General features: G+C 34.7%; 1 long non-coding RNA gene across 1 annotated transcript; it reads right to left on the bottom strand.

Moving 5' to 3' along the window:
• Window positions 1-364: 364 nt before the first annotated feature.
• LOC127540066 (uncharacterized) lies at window positions 365-4126 on the bottom strand. Its single transcript, XR_007948091.1, has 2 exons — window positions 4037-4126; window positions 365-532 (listed from the first exon to the last, which is right to left on the bottom strand). It is a non-coding gene; the product is annotated as an uncharacterized LOC127540066 (long non-coding RNA).
• Between the last annotated feature and the right edge of the window lie 7238 nt (window positions 4127-11364).

Here is an 11364-nt window from a genome sequence, read left to right as displayed (position 1 = left end):
AAGACATATGTTCATAGGCCCACAAAACAAATTCCCACATTAGCTATATCTGCAAATGTATGTCTTTTTCTGTATTTTAAGCATATTCCCTGTCAGGAGATGAATGACATATTTCTTCTGTAAGTCTCTGGACTCATGATTTATCATTGTATTGATCAGAATTCTAAAGTCATTTTTTTCTCTCTAATGTTATTATCATCGCATAAGTTGTTCTCCTTGTTCTGTTTACTTTGTGATATGTCAGTTCATAAAAGTCTTACCAGATTTCTCTGAAATTATCCATTTCATCATTTATGGCAAAATAATCTATCACATTCACATACCATGTTTATCCTTTCCCCAGTAGAACAAATAAATGAATGAATGAGTGAATGAAACATTTATTAAGAGCATTTCTGTGTTAAGTCTTAGGTCTATAAATAAGAAAGACAGTCTTTGTTCCCAAGGAGCTCACATTCTAATAATGGTGGGGGCGATGTATTTGGAAGGTCTCAGCAGCATATCAGATGAAAAGATCCCATGGTCATAAGCACTGGAAAAGATGCAAAGGAAGACACTGCCTTAGTTTCTGACTTTTTGGCTACTATATAAAGAGAAACTATAAATATTTCTTTACATTGAGTTCCTTTTTCTGTCCTTGATCTCTTTGGAGCTAGGTCACAGAGAATGCCCCAGCTGGCAACTTCCTGAGGACACTTCCCAATTGCTTTCCAGAATGGCTTTAATACTCTCCTATTCTTGTTTCCCTACAACCTTGCCAATTTTTGTCATTTTTCTTCTTTTGTCATCTTTTGTCCTCTTTTGTTATCTTTTCCAGTCTGAAAACTAAAATCTGTTTTAATTTGCATCTCTCTAATTAGTGATTTACAGCTTTTTAGAAATAGTCATTGGTATTCTTTTCTTTGAAGGAATTAAAAAACCTGGCATGTTCTTGGCCATTGATCTTTGACTCTTGTTCTTATAGCCTTAAATCCTTATCTTGGAAATGAAACCTTTATCAGAAAAACATAATGCAAAGATTTCTTTTCCTGTTAGATGATTACCTTCTAATTTTTATTACATTAGTTTTTTGTGTGCAAAAATTTCTAAATGTTATATAATCAAAATTGTCATTTTAACTTTTGGAAATTATCTTGTCATTTATCATGAATATAACAATGTTCTTCCCATTAATCATTCTTTCCATAACCATGTATCTATAACGTCATTTTTTCCTTGAACCCCTAGTTCCTTTATTTAAAATCTGACCTTTTATGTCTAAGTCATACATTCATTTGGAACTTATCTTGGTATATGGTAGGAGATGTAGATCTAAAACTAATCTCTGCTAGACTGCTGTCCAATTTTCCCAGAATGTTTTCTTAAATACTGATTACTTTCCCCAGTAATTAGAATACTGTGTTTTCTATTTGTTTGAAAATCTAATTTGTTCTGCTGATTGATTTCCCTTTAAAAAAAAAAAAAAAAACCAAGGTCATGTTGCTTTGTTGTTTGTCCCTTGTTCTCAAAGAGGACCCATGATCTCAGGGAGTGAATTGCAATTGGATTAAAGTGAAGGAGGCTGGGCAAGGTCACCTACCTCACTTTCCCCTCCAGAGCCAGGTCAGAGGAGAGATCAGGACAACTGGAGATGGAGATGGAGATGGATGACATGGGAGACTTTGGCATTTTTAAACTAAGGTCTTCAACAGGTCTGTTTGACTGAGGCAACTACCCATTCAGTGATTAAGGCTATATAGCAATAGGAACAAAGAGTCTCCTTTCACTTAGTCCAAAAAAAAAAAAATCTAAATGAATGAATGAATGAATCTGGAGGAATTTAGAGGTACAAAAGAGAAAAAAAATCCTTTTAAGAGCATCTGTAGGTAAGGGTATGAGATCCTATCTGGACAGAGAGAGGAAAGAGAGGAAGGAGGGAAAGAGGGAAGGAAGAAGGGAGGAAAGAAGGAAGGAAGGGAGAAAAGGAAAGAGAAAGGGAATAAGGGAGGAAGGAAGGGAGGAACAGAGGGAAGAAGGAAGAGAGGGAGGGAGGAAAAGAAGGAAGGAAGAAAGAGAAGAGAAGGAGGGAGAAAGGAAGGGAAGGAAGAAGTGAAGGAAGGAAGAAATAAGGAAGAAAGGGAGAAAGGAGGGAAGTAAGAAAGGGGGAGAAGATGGAAAGAAAGGAAGGAAGGGAAGAAGGAAGAGAGAAGGGAGGGAAGGAAGGAGGGAGACTTCCAATTGACCAATTCCAGGTCTGCTTTACTCCCAGAGGTTGTTATTTTGTCCTTTGTTCTTAACGAGGACCATGACGTCAGGGAGGTAATGCCATGACATATAGATGAATTGGATTTTAGTGAGGGAGGGAGAGCTGTTCAAGGTCACCTGCCTCACCTTCCCCTCCAGAACCATCTGGATCTAGAGGCCAAATAGAGATCAGAATGACTGTATTATTCTATTTGTTTACAAATCTAATTTGTTCTATTAGTTGACTTCCCTTTAATTTAAAAAAAAACAAAACAAAACAAAGCAAAACAAAACAAAAAACAAGTTCAGATTGCTTTGATGATTACCGCTATGTGGCACAGTTTGAGATCTGGTTCTAATAGATCCTCGTACCTACTTTTTTCATTATTGTGTCAAGATTCTTAACCTTTTGGTCCTCTATTTGAATTTGTTGTTATTTTTGTAGCTCTATAAAATGTACTTTTTGGAATATGATTAATATAGTAGTGAATACTAAATAGTATTGTCATTTTTATTATATTATATGTGTGAATCTTCCTGAACAAATTTGAGCTCAAAGAAAACTGTCATACTTACTTGTCTTTACATAAGGGTGATGATGTTAGACCAAAAAATGCTAGACAACAACCCCAGAGGTCATATAGTGAGACCAACAACTCAGAGGTATCAATGGAGAGGGTTGTGGTCCCTTTAAGAAACTAGTCCTTTCAGATTGATTTATTCCTTTCTGATTCCCATCCCCTCCTGGCTGATGCATTATCAATCCAGGAAGCTAGGACCTTTGATTCACAAATCCTAGTCAAAAGCACTCTTTTGAATTCCAATAGGAGATCTGAGCTTGTCCCAGCCCCCATCAGATCTGAGCCAACTTGGGACCCTTTAGCTAAATCTCTCATTATAAAAGAGTCCTCTCTTTGCAGAGGTTCCAAACATGCCAGCCTTACACCTGGCATGCCAAGGGTCTCTGCCCACCGGAACACTGTTTCCGATGCCCTCCTCTCTTTACCCTCACCTATTTCCTTAACTAGACTTTAACCTTACTTCCAGTGCCCATAATAAACCTCTTTTATCAATCTAGGTTTTCTAGTCTGTAGATTCCTTTACAGGGGACTCTTGCGCCGCCACTAGACCTAATTTAACTCCCTGTCCTTACCTAATCCAGAGGTTGCAGGGGAGCTCCATTTCACTCCCTGAACCCCAAACCTGTCGCTAGACCTCAATTTCATTTGGGTATCCCAAATCTAGCCCTCATCATTTCGGTTCCCTCTAACATCATCATCTTGAACTGTCCTTCTACCTACTAGATGTGCATAAGCATTTGGGCTGAAAACCTAAGTCATTTGGATGAAAAGGTTTCCTCTGATAGCTATAATGCTGTTCCAATATTCACCTTATTTGTAAATTCTTACAGTAAAAGGTTACAGAAAGATTGACAAGGTGGCTACTGAACTATAGTAATTTATAAAACTAAGAGCCATTCTTCTAATTGATAAATGGTCATAGGATAGAAGCAAGCAGTTTTCAGATAAAGAAATCAAAGTTATATGAGGATTGGAGAAATAAGACATTTTTAAAACTCTGAGCTAACACCTTCCACCTATCAAATTAAATAACTACAGAAAAAGAAAATGACAAATGTTTAGGGGATATGGGAAAATAGGTATAATAATTCCTTGTCGGTAGAATTACGAACTGGTCCAACTATTCAGAACAGTTTGAAACTATGCCCAAAGGGTTATAAAATTGTGCACACCCTTTGACCCAACAATACTAATCGATCAAAGAAAGTTAAAAGGGAATGAGAATTTGTCACCATTATTTGAAGCAGGCTGCTTCGGTTCCTTCTACTTCTTATAGATGATGGTTATCCACTTTCCCTTTCTTTTATATTCCATTAAACAATCTGAAATAGAGATTAAAGGAAGAGAAATTGGATTTCTTTATGCATATCTTGTTTCCTAACTTGGGGGAACTAGTTAGTTCCTAACTAGGGTTACATTCCTAACATGTAATAGTACCTACTTTTTCCATGCCTGGAATGTTTCCCTGCATTTCACTCTTATAGAATCCTCAGCTTCCTTCAAAATATGATTCAAATACCATCTCCTAGAGAAGAGCTCTCCTGAATTCCTGACTTTTTAGAGGTCTCCCCTCAAAAAATTTACTTTGTATTTACTCTCTCTATATTAGGTATGTACTTCCCTATACACAGGTGGCTTTCCTCAGTTGAATGTAAGCTTCTTGGGTAAGAAATTACTATTTTTTGTGTTGGTATCCTCAGAGATGTAATAGGTATATAGTAGGTAATTTATAAAGGTTTGTTGAAGTGAATTGAATTGATTTGATTGATTTTCTCCCAAGTATGTGCCTATTAACATTACATTATCTGGGCTTCTGGTGATCTAGAAAACATTTGAGTCTTGCCATTTCTTAGAAGCTTGTTTACAGCTCAAGCTTGTTTAGTGGTTGCCACCTTCAATCATGTTGTAAAAGCAGTGACTCAATCATGTATCATCTTTGTACACCCCTCCCATTTATGATGAAAAAGGAGGTACCATTTTAACTATTAAAATATTTTTACATATCACTCAGTAAGCACCTTTTTAAATGTGTCACCAGAAATACATATATATAAACATTAACATGACATAAGCATAACTTAAATATACATGCAGCTTTTTGTGGTATTATCATACTAGGTAGCACTGTATAGCACAATACTTTATGCTATTCCTTTCTTTTCTCTCCCTCTTCCCTTCCCTTCCCTATCTTTCTCTTCCTTTCTGTCTTTCTTCTTTCCTTCCCTTCCCTGTATAGCTTGTGAAACCTAGGTTCACACTCTTTTTTTCAGTACCACATTCAAATGGCTCACTTTTCTAAGTGACTCTCACTTACTCTCACTATGCCTTTAATACAAATTTTATGATTCTCCTTTGAAGAATTAAAAAACATTTCTAAAATGAACTTTATTTAGTGACCCTAAGGGATTTCACCTTACAGAATCACAGTCTTCTTAGTAGTTTTATAGAAATATTTCTCAGAGCTATCATTTCATGTATTCTAATCTCAAGCAGCAACATGCATAAATCAAAGTGTCTTAAACTGTAGGTTACAACCCCAGAGGTGGCTAAATTATGCTTTATTATCAATAAATGTTTGACTTATACCTATTTTATATACGTTTATACCCACGGTCACATAAAAATTTCTCAGGCAAAAAAGGGTTTGCAAATGGAAAAAGTTTAAGAAGCCCTGACATACATGAGAATGAAATGTTTCCTATAAGAACGAAATAATTTATAAAAATGATTTAAATGATATAAAATGATTTATAAAAAGAATCAAAAAATATATTCATTAGTGGTAGATACCAGCTTCACCTAAACAGAAGAATAGGGGAAATAGGAGGGTAAAAGAAGATGCTTCTTGGTCAATGCTTCAAAGCATTTGGAAATGAGAATTTATCAATATTATTTGAATCAGGCTGCTTCAGTCCCTTCTACTTCTTCTAGATGATGATATCCACCTCCCCTTTCTTTTATATTCCATTAAACATTCTCCTTCCTGGTCTCCTCCCAGTACCACAAACTTTATACTTCTATAAGATCTCATCCCTGGCTCATGACCAAACAAGGAATTGAGAGGATCACAGAAGATGAAATGGGCAATTTTTATTCTATAAAATTAAATAGCTTTTGTATAAACAATCCAATGTGATTAAGATTTTAAGGGAAAAGTTAATTGTGGGGGAAAAATCTTTGAATCAAGTTTCTCTGAAAAAGGTCACATTTCTAGGATATAGGAGGAACTGATTCAAATTTATAAGACTAAGAGCCACTCCCCAGTTGATAAATTATCAAAGTATATGAATGGACCATTCTCAAAAAATCCAGACTATATAGCTATATGAGATAATGATCCAAATCAATAATTAGAGAAATGTAAATTAAAGCAACTCTGTGTTTCTAGCTCATGACTTGCAGGTTGTCAAAATTAACAAAAAAGAATGAAAAATTTTGGAGAGGCTTAGAGAAAACAATTATACTTATGTATGATGAAGCAGTCTACAACCATTACAAAAATCAATCTAAAACTATGCCCTTCAAATTACTATTCTATTCATAGCCTTTAACCCAGAGATCCACATCCCAAAGAGATCAAAGAAATAGGAAATTGTCCTATATGTTCAAACATATTTATAGTAGCTCTTTTTTTTTCAGTAGCAGAAAACTGAAGAACTACCTTCCAAATGAATAGGTGACACAGTGGATAGAGTGCCAGACATGGAGTGAGAAAGACTTAAACACATATGCAGAATGAAACACATTTTTTGACGTAGCCAATATGGGAATTTATTTTGCTATTCTATGCACATCTCTTACAGAGACTTTGCTTTTCTTCTTCCTTTCAAGTGGGGAAGAACATAGAGAGTAGGAAAAAATACTTGATAATATTTTTTAAATTAAATTTAGTTATATATTTTTAAAAGAGGGAAGAAAAAGATTTTATTCTTTGGACCCAAACAATATACATTGTGGCTACAGCAGTATAAATAGAAAAAACAGCAACAAAAATAAACAACAATCAAAAAACCCCAGAAAATTAGGTATAATTATGACCAAGCTTGGTCAGAAGAAAAGATGTATAACTAGCCTTCCTCCTTTATTTGAAGGAGAAGAGATTACAGGAAATTAAACATTATTGCATATGCTAACTCACTGTTTAGGTTAGATTTGCTAATATACTTTTATTTTCTTTTATATTCTTTATTACAAAGCCTGGGTCTCTGGATAGGAGATAAATGTAATGTAAAAAAAAAAGATATCAATTTATTTTTAAAGCTATGAAAAGCTATAACCTTTCTATAACTTTTGACACTGTTTATCCACTCCAGTTTTATTGGGGAGTATCTTCTCACTCAATTTCTAAAACACTTCACTAGACTTGCCCAATTGCTACTTATCCTGCCCTTTATTTTCATTTCCCCTTAATGTGGGTATTCCCCAAAGGTCTGTAGGTATTGTTCTTTTACCTCTGTACTTTATTTCCTGTAATGATTTCATCCACTCCCATGCCTTCAAACATCACCTCTCTGCAGATGGTTCCTAAGTCTCTTAACTCTAGTCCTGACATTTCTTTGGAGCTCCAAAACTAATTCTCTAGCTGCCATAAGATGCCCCTGCTTGGATGACCCATTAATTCTTCAAATTCAACCTGTCTAAAACTAAAGCCATACCCATTTCTCCTCTTGACTTCCCTATTTCTGTTTAGGGCACCACAGGTGTCCCAGCCCAATGCTTGCATAAGCTGTGAGTATCATCTTATATGTAGTTGATTACCATCTCCTATCATCTCTATAATGCCCTAAAAAGACTCATTTTGCTATTGCAATAACCTCCTTACCAGCTTCCTTACTTCTACACTTTCCCCCTTCCAAATTATTGCCAAAATAATATCTTGAACATATTGAGCTGACCATAGCCCCCCTTTCTCAAAAACTCTTAGTCCTTCCCCATTATTCCCCAAGTAAAGTTAGAATTTGATATTCAAGTCCTACCACCACCTACCACCCTGACACATCAAGGACTGGGGATGTTTACAGTGGGGAAAATAGGGCCCAGCCTATCCATAATTCATAGTCTTATAGCATTGCCTGAGGCTTGGAGAGAAATTGAGTGACTTGCCCAAGATAGCTACCCACTAAACTGCATTATGTTTCAAGCTTAATTCACATTAATCTCCTACATCTATTTTACACTTTAATCGAACTAGAGAAGTCTCTGTCCTATCCAAAAAGTTTACATCTTTCCTCAGGCTGTTCCTTAGACCTGAAATAACTACTTTTCTAAACATTTTATACATTCACTGAATTTACATGTCCCCAAATGCCACCTCCTCCAGAAAGGCTTCCATAATCTCCATAGCCAAGAGAGACCTTCTCTTTCCAACCTCCAATAAATATTTTGTTTTAATGAGATGATTTAGGCCAGTTCCATTGATCTTGTGATGGAGAGAGCCATCTGCAGGCAGAGAGAGACAGTGGGAGCTAAGTGTGGATCACAACACGGTGTTTTCTTTCTTTCGATGTTTGCTTGCATTTTGTTTTCCTTCTCATTTTTTTTTCCTTTTTGATCTGATTTTTCCTTGTGCAGCAAGATATTTGTGGAAATGTGTATAGAAGAATTGAAAATGTTTAATACATATTGGATTAATTGTCTTCTAGGGGAGAGGGTGGGAAAAAATTTAGAATACAAGGTTTTGTAAGGGTGAATGTTGAAAATTATCCATGTATATATTTTGAAAATAAAAAGCTTTAATTAAAAAATAAAATAAAATGTTTTGGTTTATAACTTTCTACTTCGCATATATTGCTGATTATAATTAAACATTAGATAGAGTCCTAGGCCTGGCATTAAGAAATCCCAAGTTCAAATCCAAATTCAGGCACTTAACTAGCAGTGTGACACTACGGAAGGGACTTAATCTTTATCCACCCTAGATTCCTTAGCTGTAAAATGGAGATAATAAAAGCAAAAAAGGTTGTTGTGAGGTTCAAATGAAATAATAATCTGATGTAGAAAGATCTATATAAATGTTAGTTGTTTTACTATTGTGCTTGCACAGTACCTGGCACATAGTGGTATAGAAATGTTAGCTATCATCGTCATTATTATTAAAATGCTTACGTAGTTTCTGGCACATAGCAATTATTATATAAATATTACCTGTTAGTATTGGTATCAAACTGTAAGCTACTGGCAAAGTGATGCAAGGCTTAGAGATCTGGCTTTGGAGCCAGCAACCCCTGGAATCGACTCCCTTTCCTGGCACATTCTGGCTTTGTAACCTTGGGCAAAGCACATAACCTCTCAAGGCCCTAGGCAATAGTCTAAGACTCTTATGTTAAGGAGAAGGGGATGCTCTATATGGCTAAGTTCTCATCTAGTATTTTTTACCAATGATATCGCTGGCCCAGTCCCTCTCCTGTCTCTAGTATTCTATACAAAGCAAGCATTTCAGAAGCATGTCTTGTTCCAGAGCCATGAAAATAACTTAGGTAGTTTGAGACTTACTAGATGAACAACAAAATAAATGAACTTCCAGCATATAAACTTTTTTTTATTTTTTTAATTATTTTTCCAAATGTATGTAAAATAATTTTTAACATTTGGATTTTTTTTCAATGTTTGTGTTCCAAATTCTCTCCCTGTCTCTCTACCTTCCCCCTTCACTGAGAAATTAAGCAATTTGATATAGGTCATGCATATATAGTCATGCAAAATCTGTTTCCATATTATTCATGTTGTGAAAGAAAACAAAGACCAAGGGGGAAAAAAACCAACAAAAATAAAATGAAAGAAAAAAATGAGAAAAGTAAAATCAAGTATATTTAGATCTTCATTCATATTCAATTTGTTCTTCCTCTAGAGGTGTACAGCATTTTTCATCTTTTGGAATTGTTTTAGATCATTGTGTTATTAAGAAAACCTAAGTTATCCATAGTTGATCACCATATGATGCTTTTACTGTGTACAATATTCTCCTAGTTCTGCTATTTCACTTTGTATAAGTTCATATAAATCTTTTCCAGTTTTTCCTGACACCATCCTATTTGTCATTTGTTCTATCATAATCATATATCACAATTTGTTCAGCCATTCCCCAGTTGATGGACAACCCCTCAATTTCAAATTCTTTTTCACCACAAAAAGTTACTGTAAATACTTTTATACATAGGTCCTTTTCCTTTTTCTTTGATCTCTTTGGGATACAGATCTAGTAATGGTATTGCTGTGTCAAAAAGTATGCATAGCTTTATATCCCTTTGAACATAGTTCCAAAATGCTCTCCAGAATAGTTGGATTAGTGTACAACTCCAACAATAAATACATTACTGTCCCAATTTGCCCACATATCCCTCCAACATTTGTTTTACTTTTGTCATTATTACCCAACCTGAAAGGTATGAATTGGTAGATCAGAGTTGTTTTATTTTGCATTTCTCTAATCAATAATTAGAGCATTCTTTCACATGATTATATCTATCTTTGATCTCTTCAAAAGAAGAAATCTGCCTATTCATATCCTCTGAACATTTAAGAACATAGAATAGGAATGACTTCTATTCTTATAAATTTGACTCAGTTCTATAGGATTAAAAAATGATATCTTTATCAGAGAAAGTTATAAGAACTCTCCCCCACTTTTCTGATTTTCTTCTAAAATCTTAGTTGCAAAGAATTTATTTGTTCAAAATTTTAATTTAATGGTTTTTATTCTCAAAACTTGGATCTTTAAATTTATAAAATACTACATTGCTACATTCATTTACTGTTATGTATTATGTTCCCAATCTATTTCATTGATCACTACTCTATTTTTTGCTCAGTACCAAATTTCTTTGCTAATTATCACCTTGTACTACTGTTTGAAATCTGATACAGCTAAGCCAACTTCCTTCACTTTTTTAAATTCTTTTTGATATTAACTTTTCCTCTTCTAGATGAATTTTATTTTTTTCTAGCTCTATAAAATACTTTTCTGATAGTTTCATTTGATATGGCATCAAATAAGTCAATTAATTTAGATAGAATTTTAATTATTATATTGACTCAGCTTACCAAAAACTAACTGATATTTTCCCATGTGTTTAGATCAATGTTATTTGTGTGAAATTTTGTGTTCACATAGTTCTTGGTTTTGTCTTGGCAGGTAGACTCACAGGAATTTTATATTGTCTACAGTTATTTTAAATTGAATTTCTCTGGTTTTTTCTGGACTTTGTAGTAACATAAAATGCTGATGATTTTTGTAGGTCATTAGCTTATATATGTCTAATTCTAATTTTTAAAAATTATTTGGGGTGGCAGAAGCAATTGGGGTTAAGTGACTTGCTTAGGATCACATCCCTGTTCCTCTGTGACTGCAAGCTCTGATGTACTAGTATTATTCCTCTCCTGATACTGCAAACCCAGGACTGTAACCCAAATTTGCAAGTGTGCAATGCAACAGAGCCCTAGATTTAATGCCAACAAAGGATTCCTTGTGATCTCTTTCTGAACAGTTGTCAGACCCTCTTACTATTTGTGGACTGAATGGTTCAGGGGCCTTCACTGTGGTAGATTCAGTCACTCTGAAGTC

Source organism: Antechinus flavipes, chromosome 6 (assembly GCF_016432865.1).
Source record: "Antechinus flavipes isolate AdamAnt ecotype Samford, QLD, Australia chromosome 6, AdamAnt_v2, whole genome shotgun sequence".
In the NCBI taxonomy this organism is placed as follows: Eukaryota; Metazoa; Chordata; class Mammalia; order Dasyuromorphia; family Dasyuridae; genus Antechinus; species Antechinus flavipes.
The sequence above is the reverse complement of the archived record's forward strand: the minus strand, read 5'-3'. Positions and strand labels throughout refer to the sequence as shown.